General features: G+C 41.8%; 1 protein-coding gene across 1 annotated transcript in view; it reads right to left on the bottom strand.

Moving 5' to 3' along the window:
- mast2 (microtubule associated serine/threonine kinase 2) overlaps positions 1 to 15,403 on the bottom strand; it is a 125,926-nt gene that overhangs the window by 83,510 nt on the left and 27,013 nt on the right.

The following is a 15,403-nucleotide window of genomic DNA, read 5'->3' as shown; positions in this document are numbered from 1 at the left end:
TTCAGGCGCCACATCACTCTGCGAGACCCACGGCTGTTAGAGATGAATACTTTACCTTCTAAGTGTCCTCCAAGTGGCATTTAAATGACTACTTGTGGATTCAGGACACTTTCAGATGTCTGCAGTGTGAGGGAGTTGAAGCAGAAAGCATTAGCTCACAGTGAGACATGAAAACCAGCTAGAAGAAAGTATTTTCTGAAACCTCCCAGAGGATTTCTGTGCTGCAGATATGTGAGTGTAATGAGGAGAACATACAGGAGCTGGACTCACTGACCTTATTTACACCTGCTATAAATCTGTAAAATGCTCCCCTACTTAACGTCCGGACACTTCACTGCGCATCTGTACGTTAACAAGACACGACTTCAAATTATTTCTAAACAACAGGACATTATTAGTTCATATTTATTTAGTGATGACTCTAGTGCAGTATATTCATAAATGTGACAGAGCAGAAAACAACAAGGCTCCTGCAGTGACAGTGTCGGAGTAATAACTGCTGGGAAATAATAAAGTTACTCACCAGGGTTTGCTATGACCTGATACTGTGTGACTGAACACATAATAATAATAATAATAATAATAATAATAATAATAAGTCAAATATAACACTGACCCTGAATCAGATACATGTTAATTCATCAACAGTAACAATGACAACTGTAGTTGATTAATTGTTGACTAGAGGAATTAAAAAATACCGAGCTTTTCTATCTCATGTGAGAATAAAATTTATATTTTATATTTGGGACTTCTGTTCAGACAAAACAAAGTATGTTTCACACTTTATAGATGAAATAATTAATCCTGTAAACCAAAAAAGAATCAACAGATTCAGAGAGAGTAATGGAAAGAAAATAATCATTATTTGCTGCAGTATTAATGTTTTCTTCTTTCACTGAGCTGATTCATTATTTGGTCTACATCTGTATCAACAGATCTAGTTCTGAGAGCCACAAAAGGTTTGACAGTTTTGTTGTTACATGATTAATAAATGAGTATTATTTTTTTTTTTTTTTTGCCCAGCTAATCCTAAACATATTTGGATTAACGTGATAAGACAGATCCAGAGCCAGACCTATGAATTATTCTCTAACACAGTTCAAAACAACAAACAGCGTCTTGTACTTGATGTTCAGTTTGTTGATGGAATCAGATGCTGATTAAACTTAGAGGCTATTTTTTGAGGCTGCAGTAAAACAAACACACACCATCAGATACAAGCACACTCAGGAGCTCCTGCTCACAGTTAATGCCCACAGTACAGATCAATACGTGTGCAGTGATGGATGGTTGGCAGCATAATGCTCCGAGAAAGAAAGCGTGGACACACTGGTCGGGAGTGAGTGAGACGGAGAGCAGTGGGATTTTCTGATGTGGTCGATAGAGATCACATATCAGCTGACTGATCCCAGACCTGTGGCTGGAAATGAAGACTGTGAGTGCAGGTAGAGAAGAGAAGCTGCTGTATCTGTTGGGCAGGGAGGACAAACGAAAGGGGAAACAGGAGTGATAGAGCCAGAAAGAGAGTGCATGTCTAATCCTGTTAGTGTGATTGATGCTGGACATTAGGTCTTAGACCAGAGGAGACTGGTGGGTCAGCTCAGACCTAAAACCATACATCACCACCACACAGACTGTCCCTGTCCTGCTCCATTAGAGAGGCCATAGCTCACTCTCCTAATTAACAACTATTCATTTGTGTGTGTGTGTGTGTTTACTGTAAAAGACAAAAGGCCTGACTAGGAGCTAATAAAACTAAATGAAGCAGTTGTCAAACCCATCAATGGTCCCCTGCCATGAATACAGAGCATGTCGCAGCTCATTACATGTATGTTGGGAAACACAAACTGGCTGCACGATACTGGAAAAGACACTGGGAACAGAACCAAAACACCTGCTGTCATTCTGCAGCCAATAATAATAATAATTCCATACGACTGATGTTGCTGTTCAAACCATGTCTTTGTTTTTGGTGTTTTCCTCCTGCTCCTCATTTGTTTCCAAGCCGTGGTCGATGGATGACAGGGACAAACAGCTGACGCCTTACACACATCGTGACCTAATGGATAGGGAGCTTCACTTTCAAAACAATCAGGGAAATGTTCAGTCGGCTGATATTGCCCCGTGTCGACTGAGCTTGATGGCCTGAACCAGCCCAGTCCAGGTTTTATGTTGCCATACATAAATGCTTTTTCTGTTTCTACACTTAGAACTCGTGCAATAAACTGGTGAGAACATGGTTCTACATACAGACAGAAAACAGATCTGCTGATGATCCTACAGATACAAGTCCTGAAAAATGTAAAACTACAAAAGGGCTGCATTTAAAGTGAATCTCCAAATGTTCTTGTTGAAAAGGAAATCAATAAAAATAATGAGCCCTATTAATTTCACACTGATCACAACCGCTTCTGTACATTAACCAGAGGAAGTCACAAATACTCAGGAGCCCACACAAGACTCAGACCTCCTCAGTGTGTGTTTATTCCTGCACTGCCACCTCATGCAATGTGGGTGCGACACTCTGGTCTCTGTGCAAGACACCAAACATGCAAACACACTCATCTGAAAGTGCAAATGAGAAAAACACCCACAACAAATCAGATAAGTAGCAGAAAAGTACATCAAACCACAACTTCATTAAACAAAGACCATAAACGAACGTTCATATAAAAATACATCTTCATGTTTTGATCCTAAACCTACAGATTTTTATAACAAATCAGTCCATGACTAAAAAGCTGATGGATGTTACAGCGTCTCATCATTTCCACTATGTCAGCGTGTTTTGTTTTGCTCTTGGTTTGCATGAAACCTTTACTGCCTTTGCTAAAAACATCGTCTCATAAGGATAAACAACACACACACACACACACACACACACACACACACACACATTTGTTTTCACCCATTGTGGGGAGTTTGCATTGATTTCCTTCCTGGAGACCGATCCAAACCTCAACCATAACCACCATATTTGCATTATTTACATGGTGGGCACCAGACGCTGGTGTCGAATCCCCACAATGTGACTACAACCGGACACACACACATTGGAGTGCTGCTATAGATTTGATGACACTCTGGAATCTGAAAACCAGATCTGAACCCTCAAACAGCTCTTTGGACTGAGGACCAGACGCCATGTCATGTCCTCGTAAATGCCAAAATGCCCTCAAAGTAATGGTCTTTAACTAAATTTGTCCCCACAATGCAATAAAAACATGTGTACACACAGCTGGTCATTCTAAACCTCCATTAAATGGGTCTCATTTAAATCAAGCCTTTCATTTCTAACCAGCTCAGCTCAGTTTTATTTATTGGGTTGTTAAAAGAGCCAGGAAAAGACACGAACCACACACACACGCACTCACACACACAAACTAGTTGAGGCGAAAGCCAATAAAAATCCTCTATAATTAGAACAGACATGCTCTACTTCCTGTTTTGATTGACAGGAGAAAGTTCCGCCTCACTAGACCTTGTTAATCAATCCCTGCACGCAATCAGTCCACCTGTCAATCAGTAGCTCAGTCACAGTGCCAGGTCCATTTATCCAAAACAGGCAGAGGAAAGTGTGTGTGTGTGTGTGTGTGTGTGTGTGTGTGTGTGTGTGTGTGTGTGTGTGTGTGTGTGTGTGTGTGTGTGTGTGTCCTGTACAGTCTAATAAATAAAACACTAACCAATGCGAGCTGTGTGTGAGATCAATATGAAGAGTGTCAAAGTGTGTGTGTGTGTGTGTTACCTGGATAGAAGGGAAAGAAAAATGAAATATTTGAACAAAGCAAGAGGAGCTTTTTTTTCTTTTTTTTTTTACTTCTGTAGGCTCACATCTTTCCACCAAAGTGAAATTCCAGTCACGGACGCCACTTTCAGTCAGACAAAAGAATTCTGTAACAGTGAAATGTTTGTGCTGTACGCCGAAAACGAGCCCGACAGAGAGAGCAGAGAAACACAGAGCAGCTAATGAAAAACAAACAGTGAGGGAGAGCGAATGTTTGTGTTTGCTCATCTCTGAGAACATCCTTGGAGTAAACCATCATCCATCAGCAGAGCACAGCACGGTGATCGTCCTCAGAGGAAACCAGAGAAACCAGCACAAGCACAAAGACGCTCCATGCTTTTCACACCTGGGCTGACAGGTGAGGGCTTCGCAGCCTGGTCTATTGTTTATCAATGAAAGCCAAAAACCTGAGTTTTGGACAAACTAAGGAATCTGAAGACATCACAATGAGACACAAGCTCTTATCCCGGTTATCCATGGAGAAACACATCTCGCTTGCTGCTGGACTGTGATGTGATGTTCTCAGGTGTGACTGACAAAAAATACTATCTTCCATGTTTGCAGAACTACTTTGTTGTGGATACGTTTCACACAGTGGATCAAAGGGAATCTCATGCATGACAACAACTCCACAGTAATGACTACCTCTCCCAGATACCTGACAAAACAACCAGGGTACGCTCTGAAAAACTAAAATGTGAAAAGTGCCTAAAGCAAAAAACAGCCCAATAACCAAACCCACAACTCCTCTCACAAGGCTGAGTGTCTGTGATCATTGTGAAAAAGTGTGTGTACATGTGTATCCCCTCTCCTCTGACAGTGAACTGTGCAGTTGGAGCTGCTGGAGTAAACAGTGGTGAGACCAAAGCACAGGCTTGTGGGGATCCAGAGAGGAGCTGCACTTTATCTCCACTCCGCTTTTATCTGCTGTGTGGGAATAAATAAAGGCTGCATTACCCCCACCGGACACACACACACACACACGCACACAAACATCCTCCCAAAGATGATCAAAACAAGCAGGCATGCTCAGTGACGACGCTGATTTGAGGCCTAGGGCTGCACAGGACAGGAGTCAAGTCACAAGGACACAACCAGCACGTTCACATCACCTCAGAGATCAGGACAGTAACCCAGGGGACATGGACAGACATGGACAGAGTGTCTCCTCAGAGCTTCTGTGAGGGTGCATGTTTCTGTGTAGGGTGAGCAAAGGATCAGGGAGTCAGTGTCTGTGATTGACATTAACAGACAGATTGGTGAGGATTTAGCAGGAAAGATAACGTGGCTGTTGGTCCAGAGTGAACACCTTTTAATTTGCACCTCCCTGACACTGACCAACAATCCAGCCCTCCATTATCTCTACGCTGGTCCTATTGAGGGAACATCTACTGTGCTGCCCATCATTAAAACCTCTTCAGGACCTCGTCTGGTGAACTTTGAGATAAAACACACCACGCTGTCTCGCTGAATATTGCTACTGTACGTTGCATGAGCTTGCTAAATGTTAGCATCTCACCTGGTCTGTGTGGTTTCACCTGGCAGCAAGATAACTTTCCCTCTGAGACAACAAAGGTTCAATATTTTACACTGTTGATCTGACAATGTACAAAAAGACAAAACTGATGTTTAATGGACTTGAATCCTGTTCCTGACTCTTTAACATGCTTTCTGTTCATTAGCAGGCCGTCGTTCACACATAGACACAGAGGAATGAATGAAGGGCTGAGAATGTGCTGTGGCATTTTAAGTGGGTGTGATATTGAGGCCCAGGCATCAAGCTACCAACAGAAAGCTCTCACACATGCACAGGCATAAAGACACAGTACTCTTCACTTTTCTATTTGGACTGAACAGTTTCCACATTTCTGACCCTTGCGTTATGTTTACTAAACCATCCAGTAGCTCTGCTTTTTAATTTACGCTCCATTTTTCTTTGCTGATCTATTCTGTCGCTGCAACGAATCACCAGCCGCACCGGCATCATTAAACTGTCATCTTGTCTCACCTTGTATCTTGATACACACACAAACATTGGAATATGTGGCAGTGACGAGGTAGGAAAAAGGCATATATAGAGAGAGAGAGACAGCCCTGCAGTAGCTGATCCATTTCAACAGAGAGCTAATGCCTGACAACAGGCACGACCTCGCCATGGGCTAATTCAATGGTTCAAATTAAACACAATGCACTGGCAGACAGATGCAGAACACAGGAACTGTGGAGGCAGATAAGAGGGTGAATGAGACAGGCAGAATAAAACTGATAAATGGTGAAAGGGTATTAAGGATGGAAGGAGAAAAACAAAACAATGTGGGTTTGAAGACTTTTTGGATTCTGGATTTACTCCATCAGGTCAAATGACAATGAGAAGCTGGGATTTAAAAAAAAAAAAATCTGTTTGTGGGCAGAAGGGAAATAAATGGTGAAAATTCTCTATCGTCAACAGCCAAAGAATGGAACTAAAGGCCTGACAACCTCTGCACTTTAAGGAAGTATTTTTTAACTAAATCACCTATACAGCATCCAGAAATGTCAAACCCTCCCCTCAGACATATGAACCTAACTGGATGAAGCAAACGTTCATACATTTTGTTGGTTTCCATCCAATGGAAGCTGAGCTGCAGAAATGTTTTAAACATCTGATTGTGATGCACGGTTGAGCTGAAAACATAAAATAGGGACTCAGCACTAAACTCTGGTTGTGTTAGTGGAAGCTATAACCAAATGTTTACTCACAGGTGCACATTAGTCACTGCTGGCCTGTTGATTACAATATTATACAAAACTAATGATGATTATGAGTCCACCTGTAGGTGTCATCTAGATTTTCCTGTGAACAGACCTACCATTACTTTCATTTAGATCCAGGTCAGCAGTCTGTAAATAGATACACTTTCCAAGAGCAAAAAGTGTTAATTTCCACCTGAAACAAGCTTCTTGTCACAGATGAAAAACCAACCCAGAAAAGCCTGGAAATTAAACCTCTTCACGCTGGCTAATTATTGCAGAGAAATTAGTTGCCTGCAGCCTCGGCTGATGCTGTGCTTTGTTTTCCCTCTGTGAATTCCAAATGTGCAGTGATCGCATGCAGACGCTTAATTTTTCATGGTCTGTCTCTAATTGGTGTCTGCAGTAAGTCATGCTGGATCTCACCACAGGAGGTGACTTTTAGCATGAGTGTGTGTGGGTGTGTGTGTGTGTATTGGCAGGCAATTAACGCAATACAGTCAAATTTCAAGTGGAAGCAAATGAAGCAGCAAACCTAATTCTAGTGTGCGTTTCTGTGGATGATTGTCATGTGCCGGCAGGAGGTAATTAGCTGAATATATAATATAACCAAAAAGGAAAAAGAAAAAGACTGAATGGACCATCTCATTTCTTTCCATTAGCTGCAAAGTATTGCAACATCTGCAGGGCTGGAAATGGAGTCAGGTTAATATATCTGCAGGCACACACAAACTGGAAAAACACTTAGGTCTCCACTTTTCCATTCTTGGCTTGAAGGCTAAAAAGCTCTTTGCTGCTTCTGAAGCAGGAGGTGAAACCCAAAGTGTGAAGGTCAATGGCAGCAACAAATTAGAAAACAGTGAATATGTGAGGCCAGAGCGAGACACTAAGTGGTGGAGAAAATGATAAATACAGTAAAAAAAATAAATAAAAAAAAGAGAATAAGGGCCAGAAAAGGAGACTCAAGGAAGAAAAGGTGGTAGATTTGCACAAGAGACCGGTGGTAATTACAGGTGCAGCAGGCCCCTGGCCGGCGACTCCAGGGCCTCTGCACCGCTGAAGACACTCACATTTTCCCCCAATTAAATTCTGTCACCGAGAGGAAAAATTGTAATGGTTGCTGGGATGACAAACGAGGAGCGAGAAGCAGATAAAGCCCCAGGGCTGCACAGTTAAAAGGACATGAGTGTAATTCTGCAAAATAGACAAGTTTGTTGTGCAATCAATCCCCTGAAACTCCTGCTGTGGAGAATAAAGAGCTTCTGTTATGTGAGACCAGTCGCATGAATCACTTATTTATTAGCCCATTTAAGTCTTGTAATTAAGGAACACATTAAGAATATGACCATAACTGAGAAAATAAGGGTTTGGACCTGCTTCAGCTTCCAGAGTTACTGCACTGACAAAGGTTTGGAAAGGCCCGATGGAGCTGCTGAGATGCTCGTCCTTCCAGCTTCTTCTCTATCCCTGCAGAGGATTTCTGAAGTCCTACCTTCTGAACTACTATATAAGGAGATGTGTATAAACACCTCGAACTGTTCAAATTATGCAAAAAATATTCAAATGATGTGCCTTAATTTTTCAGTGAATGCTCCTCTTTTGCTTCCTTCTTTTGACAGAGCAGACAGGGATCTTCAGTTCACCTCCATATCTAACTGATCCATCGCCTCCACCCCTCCCTCACCTCCCGAGTGCATTTTATTATTACACTGTGGCTTGATTTATTTATTCTGTCCATCATCGCAGTGCTCTTTTCCCTTCCATCCCTCCTCCTGCATAATATTTTCCATCTCATCACACGATGCTACGCCGGAGTTGTCGAAACTCTTGCCCGCTGAGGTGTGAGATGTGAGAGGGAAGTCAAACCTGGAGCCCTCACGGCTTCATCCCTGCCCTTCACATCTGACAGCGAAACAAGACAACGCAAACCCTGAACACATTCAGGAACGCTTTCAACAGCCAGGAGATTTCATTCGTGTGTATCAACAGTTTCATGGTTCGCCGTCAACGTGCCACTTTTTCTTTTTCACTCAAAAAACTGGGCTACAAACAGTATATTTTCACCGTATCAGTTAACTACATTAGCAGCCACAGCAGGCATTACACTTGTGTGTAAACATACCATGCCATTGAAACTATGAACTTAGAAATGAAGGTTCCCATGTGACTTTAGTACTGAGTACCACAGAGATGTGATATCAAAGATTTTTCAAAATCTGAGAATCTTCAGAATTTTATAAATATATAAAAACAAAGTCATTTATTTTTGTGAACCTCCAGAAAATGTCCAACAGGATCAAACTGTAGGTAGAAGATTCATAAATAAAAATAATTTCTGTAGGAGATGTAAGTCAATCAAGATAGTAAATGACCTCAGGATAACTGTTAATGAGGTTATTTCAGATGTAACTGCAGCACCTGACACAGTCGATCACTGTGTTTCAGTCATCAGATCAGTGTCTCTGTCATATTTCATTTGTTTTCTTTATACTTTAGCTCAGATTTGTGTTAACTGAAGCAGGTTTTTAACACAATAACCCAATAGTCCCTCAAGGAAGTATTCTGGGTCCTATATTTCCTTCACACAAGCTTCTTCTAGGAGACATTATCATTATACTGTCAACGACCTCTATGCTGATGACACGCTATTCTACATCTCATTAATGCCAGATCAAAATAGGAAACTGCTCTATCATCTGAGTGTTTTAGGCAATGTTTTAAAATAAATGAGCCACCTGGTCTCAGAGTTTCTGTTCCTTATTAAGTAAACAGAAAAACCCAAAAATGAATATGCAAACATTTTGTAGCATGATTATCTGTAGAGAGAAAAGGCCCTGAGATATATGTGTGAGCTCAATATTCCCTGAGAGAAAAGATAATTCATCAAATGTCCCTGACAACAGAATATCTGTAAAAAGTCACAAAATGTTCCAGAGCTTTCACAACAACTGGACAGAGTCTGAAATGAAGCTGTTTATTACTAAAAGAGCCTTCTGCTGCATCTCTTTTCTAACGCAGCATCCAAGTTCAAACAAGGACACTGCAGTCATGTCTCTCACCTGGACCTCAGTTACTGCTCGCCTGCCAGCTCAACTCAGCTCTGTACTTTCTTACATTAACACAGCAATGACTCCTCTTAAGCTTAAGCCTCTCCTTCCCAACTTAAAGAGGATCAAGAAATGAAAGTAGAGAGAAAGGAGGGAGAAAAACATTGAATACAGTGAAGACAGAGAGACGAGGACAGAACCAGAAGGGGAATGAATAAAACAGCAACAATGCAGAAACGTGGTTGCAGCATGTGTCTGTATCGGGTCATTTTAGGTCATAATGGTCAAAGGTTTTCAAACCCTGTCTCATAACTAAGGATATTATACAAGAAACGTCTCATCTGTTGGGAAAATGCTTCTCCATTTACAAATGAATGGATTCAAAGCACATATTCTCCACATTAACCTGAGCATGAAGCACAGGGGAAGCTTTTGTGTTCATGTCTGCCAGCTGTACTAAAGACAGAGTGAAGGACGATCCAAATGATCAGACTGTGTTTGGTTTCATTGAGATGACTTAATTAATACATTAACGTACTATCCAAGAAAAGGCCATTCTACAATAACACTAAGACAAATCTATCCATCATCTATTCCAGTCTTCTATACCGGTTATCCTTCCCATTGTTTTCAGTATTCAACATCACATTTCTCCTTATGTGGCCTTTTCTTACATCCCAAAGCCAGGTTAATAATACAAAAGCTAACGAGTCAGTGTCCCTTAGAGTTTTCACCTGGTGGGTCATATTACTGTCCTGACCCACACTAACTGCAGCAGACTCACAGTTAGCACCATAGTCCTGTTCACCAGCTCTTCGATCGCTTCCTGATTTAAATCAAAGATTTGCTAATTTTACTTTCTGAACCTACTGGTGTAAAAATAAATAAAAACCTGCTTATATCTCTGCAGAACGTCACCTAAATGAATGTGTGTGTTGCGTATCCTTACAGAGTATATACAGAGCATATGGGAGTGTGTTGAAAGGGGACGGGCATGTGTGTCCTGCTGTCTCTCAGCAGGTGAAGTCAGAACAGAATAAGAACTCCGTTTCCTTCTTTAGCTATGAATCACGCCGATGACAAGGACAACTGACAGCCTGCGGCATGATGAAGAGGTGTGTGTGTGCATGTGTGTGAAAATAAGCAGGTCAGACATCTTTTCCATATGCATGGAGGAGATAAGCTGCATGAAGCACACAAACACTCCACTGTGAGAGTCCAACCTTCAACATGAGTCATCCCCACAGTGTCGACCCTCAGAGCACATTACAGCCTTGGTGCTGTTGTGCTTTTTACCAGGAACAGTCTTTCAGTCAGAAACAAACCCGTTTGCTCCAGAACAAGCCACAGCCCAGCAGCTCCTGGACAGCAATAGCTGCATGTACCAAAAGCCATAAGCACGTTAAATCACTACAAAAATGTCAAACTCCTGGGAAAGCACTAACTGCTGCAACTGGCCAAAAACAAAAACATCCCCATCAGCTAGTTCTATAAGCTAAGAAACCAGTGGGCCAGATGTTGAATGGCGATATAGGTACAAAACTGTAAACTCTACAGAGAGACTGGAAGGGCCAGGTTTGGGCCTAGACCTGGGCTCCAAACAATGATATGCCATGTCTTCCACTGTGTCGTGATGTTTTTGGACACATTCTCATGCAGGTTAGCAAACACACCTGGATCAGAACTGAGCAGGTTCGAGAGCAGGTGCAGATGCAGTCAGCGGTGCTACTCAAACAATAGGAGAGACTGACATGCTGCTCAGCCAGCCGTCATCACTATTGTCTCTGTCACAGCAGAGGAGATAAGGTAAGAGCTCAGAAATTATTCATCATGTTCTCATGTATATTTAAGCTGGAGCTACGTCAGCCTGTTCTCCAGTAGCTCCAACCCACCCACCCCCCAGGAAGGTGGGGGCACTGAGGCCGAGAAATGCCTACACGCTGTACGTCTGCCCTCAGGTCTGTTTATCCCAGGCTTTGTTTACTGCTTTGTTTGTGTCTATGATGAGAGTTAAAGCAGTCTACAGCTTAGAGCAGATACACCGTGTTAATTCATCAGGTTTAGATGAGTTGGTAGGTGTAGTTTTTAGGTTGGACCGGGTCAGGCTAGTGGTTTCCCACTGCCCCTTCCTGCTACGCTAAAAAACTGAATCTGTGTTTTTACAAGCAGGACATTCAGAAACATTAGCTAATGTTTCATACATGCTGCACTATGCTAGGACCAAAAACACAGGTAAATAACACTTTGACACGTCATGATTCATATTGATGTTGTGTCAAAAGCAAAATGGAAAACCATAAATGAAAGCACTGCTGAGCTGTGAAATGAAACTGGTACTTTCTCTCCCTCTCTCAGGAACTACAGCTTGAACAGGAGCTGTGGAGGAAAACTTCTCTTTCCCTGTTTACATCAGTGAATGTCAGACAGTCTATTTCCACAGCAGTAAACAAAAACATGAAGGTGACAGCTTTTTAACTCCCCTTGTTATCTTGTTGATTCTTGATGTATTTTCCTTGTTGAAAACTCCCATGTACAGTATGTGGCTCCTTCCCCGCTGAGTCTGTGTTTAATGTACAAAAACAAACAAAAAAATACAGCAGCTCTCCACTTTCATGTTCAGCCCTGTATTCCCCTCCAGCAGTCTCTTATTTCTTTTCCTCCAAAACAAATGCTAATAATATGCTAATCTGATTGTGTGTTGCTACAGAAGTTTCACCTCTTCAGTGAATGAAGCTGCTCAGTGAAAGGACTGCACCCACAAAGGGACTCTGCACAAAGAAAGGATCATTTTCTTTCCTTTCCAAATACTGTGTGTGTTCATATACTGTCCAGGTGCCAAGCACTTAGGGACATTTCACTGGAAACACACAAATTATCTGTGGTTACCAGGCAATAACTGATTGTTTCCCTGGGAAAACACATAGAGCCGCTGAAATAGACGTGTGTCAGGGAGGAGAAGCATCGGCAATCAGACCTTCGCCTATCACTCAAGAGGTAAACACCATCTGGATGTCCACAAATGTTTCCCCCAACACACACTCTCCACGAGCCCCAATCATTTAATTTAACACACAAACACAGAAACAGAAACAGAAACACAGGTGTTAACAACTCACAGACAGATCCTGAGGGTGGACGTTCTCTGGCCATTAGCATCCTGGGAGGCCTGGCACTCTTTAAAATCCCGACACCAAGGGGACAAACAAGCTCTTAAACACTAATCCTCTTCCTGTAGCTGCATTAAAGGGATTTTACGTGTGATGTCATGTCAACCAGGGCAGCTGACAGATGGATATTTCCTTTAAAGGCTCTTCCTTAGAAGCTTCAATAAAGAGGAGTTTATACCACCTGGCACAGGTGTACTCAGTGAAAGTCCACATTAAACTGTTGACTGGGATGATAATGACGCTAATGGTGGATGTTATATTGTAACTGCCATTACAGCGGCAGACAAGGGTTTTCATTTTTCTTCTATGTGCCGTTTCACATTTATTCTGACTGGAATATTTTCAGGTTAAAAAATAAAGAAAAACAGGTAAATCAGACCAGTTTCCCCAAATACAGATGGAATCATACTGTGGTCTTCATTTTCATTATCAAGAACTGCACTAACGGTTTTGATGCCAACAGGTCAGATCTTAGGATTATTCCTTGAATGAAACATTAGACCTTCTTCATCAGGGATGCCTCTCAGAAATAAATGTCACAGCAGTGACTGAGACAATGTGAGGAAGATTTTCATGTTTTATTCAAGTAATGTTTTCCTCACATTGCAGAGATTTTTTATTTTTTTGGATTTTCCAAAGTTTTTTTCTCAAATCATAAAAACATTTCTGTATTTCAGTCCGATGCAAAGACGCTTAACAAAACAGACTGAATTACTCCTTGGCCACTTCACCGGGTACACCTGCACACCTAATGAAACCCAACAGAGCAGTTGTGCTGCAACTCATTAAGTTCCTAATATTTTGTTTTGAAGGGGCTTTAATAGAGAAGTTAATTCAGCAACATTTATACATTAAGTCTAAATGCTGAGAAAAACTACTGGAAAAATGAAAAAACAACCCTGTTAAATCTCCCTTTATGAAAGATGAGACAAAAAGTAAGAAGAAAAGCAGAAGAGATTGGTGAAAAACAGGGGAAGTAAGCCAGAGGGGCTCAGGTGTTCTTCCTAAATCCTAATGTGAGTCAATTCAAACCATGAGATGGAGCTTTAAGCCTTGTAATATAAAAACTCTGACAGCCGTGACCCTTAGGAACAACACTGGACTGGACTGGGTAAGATGCAGTTTACTAAGAAACAGAAAGAGAGTGAGTGAAACAGTAGAGTAACAGTGTGAAGAAGAGAAGGAGGAGTCTGCCAAGAAAAAGGAAAACATTAATAAACGTACCCTTGAGAAATATAATAACCCGCGATTATTTGCTCAACTAGAATAACTCTACAGATCATACTTTCCATTTTAAATCCGAGCTACAATTTCCTGTTGGCAGCACCGACCAATCCCTCCCAGACGCACAGGGAGGAAGGAAAAGAAAATCCAATTATTCAAACCAGCCAAAAACAATTCATTTTAGCTTAATGGATTTTCGTCCCAGTAAGACTCACCACAGACGGTGGTCCTCAAAACTGCCTGTCCACACATTCACTGAAAAGAACGTATCTTTACCCCTGGAGCTGTGTTTATGGACTTTATGTGCAGCCTGAGACTGCTGGGATTTTGTGAAACTGTAACTCTTATTTTATATGTTTCACAGGGTTGGAGTTTTACAGACACACCCACAGCAGCCACACTGCAGATATGACACACAGCTCCTGATGTTCCTCACTTTAAACACTGCTGCCATCTGCCGGCAGCTTTCAGCAGCTGTTTGAGATGAACAGGCCTCAGAGGTTGTTTTTACTCTTCTCCTGAGCCTGAGCAGGACCCAGCAGGTGAGAGCTAATTATTTCCTCTGCTCCATCAGAGTTTATTGTCTCTTTCATTATTTAACCTCTTAACTGAAGCCTGATCTTACTTGGCTTTCACTTAGTGCCAAAGGAGAGATAAGTATGATCAGTTTAGTCCTCAGGTTTTGAGTCCAAAGCAGAGTGACTGAATAACAGTAGTGTGTCAGATCATAGTTCCACCTCATTATACGTGTGAGACGTTAAAGTTCTGATCCAAAAACAGCTAAAACACAGAAATGGTTTCATAAAGAAAGAAAGATCCTTAACATCTACACGAGAAGTTGCCAAGTCTTTAGACATCATACTGGTAGTTTTCAGTGATCGTGAGTAAACCAAACATTTGGTGGGCCTGGCCACCCACTCTGACCAGTGGGTCAGAGTGACCAGTTAACTGAAACACTGAACCCTGGAAGACCAGTGCAGAGAGTCCTATGCAATCCCCATTACAACCAGCAGGTGTCAGAGTTGAACAAACTGAGGGACTACAGTGCTGCACTGAGCTGCAGCTTAACCCACTGTACAGACATGTAGTACATACTACACACAGCAATAGACTGTCAATCCTACTGCATTTCATTTACTTCATGTTAACTGGACGTGTGCGTGTGTGTGTGTGTGTGTGTGTGTGTGTGTGTGTGTGTGTTGGTGGCTGTGAAAGCCTGAGTCATCCTGGTCTGCCTCTCTGCACTCATCGGGACCCAAAGGAAGCAAAGCTGACACACTGAGTCTGCAGGTATCAGACTGCATTAAATACTTTTTTTTTTTACAAGACCACATCTAAGACTGGGTTTTCTAAAATCATGCAGAAAGGGTTCAGTCCTAAGGCGGCACACGTGGGGCTAATTGTAGACCATTTTTCACACATATAATGATGTAAACAAAATGAGGTAA

The sequence above is a fragment of the Mastacembelus armatus genome, chromosome 4, assembly GCF_900324485.2.
Source record: "Mastacembelus armatus chromosome 4, fMasArm1.2, whole genome shotgun sequence".
In the NCBI taxonomy this organism is placed as follows: Eukaryota; Metazoa; Chordata; class Actinopteri; order Synbranchiformes; family Mastacembelidae; genus Mastacembelus; species Mastacembelus armatus.
Note: the sequence above shows the minus strand (reverse complement) of the source record. Positions and strands in the feature narration are given on the sequence as shown.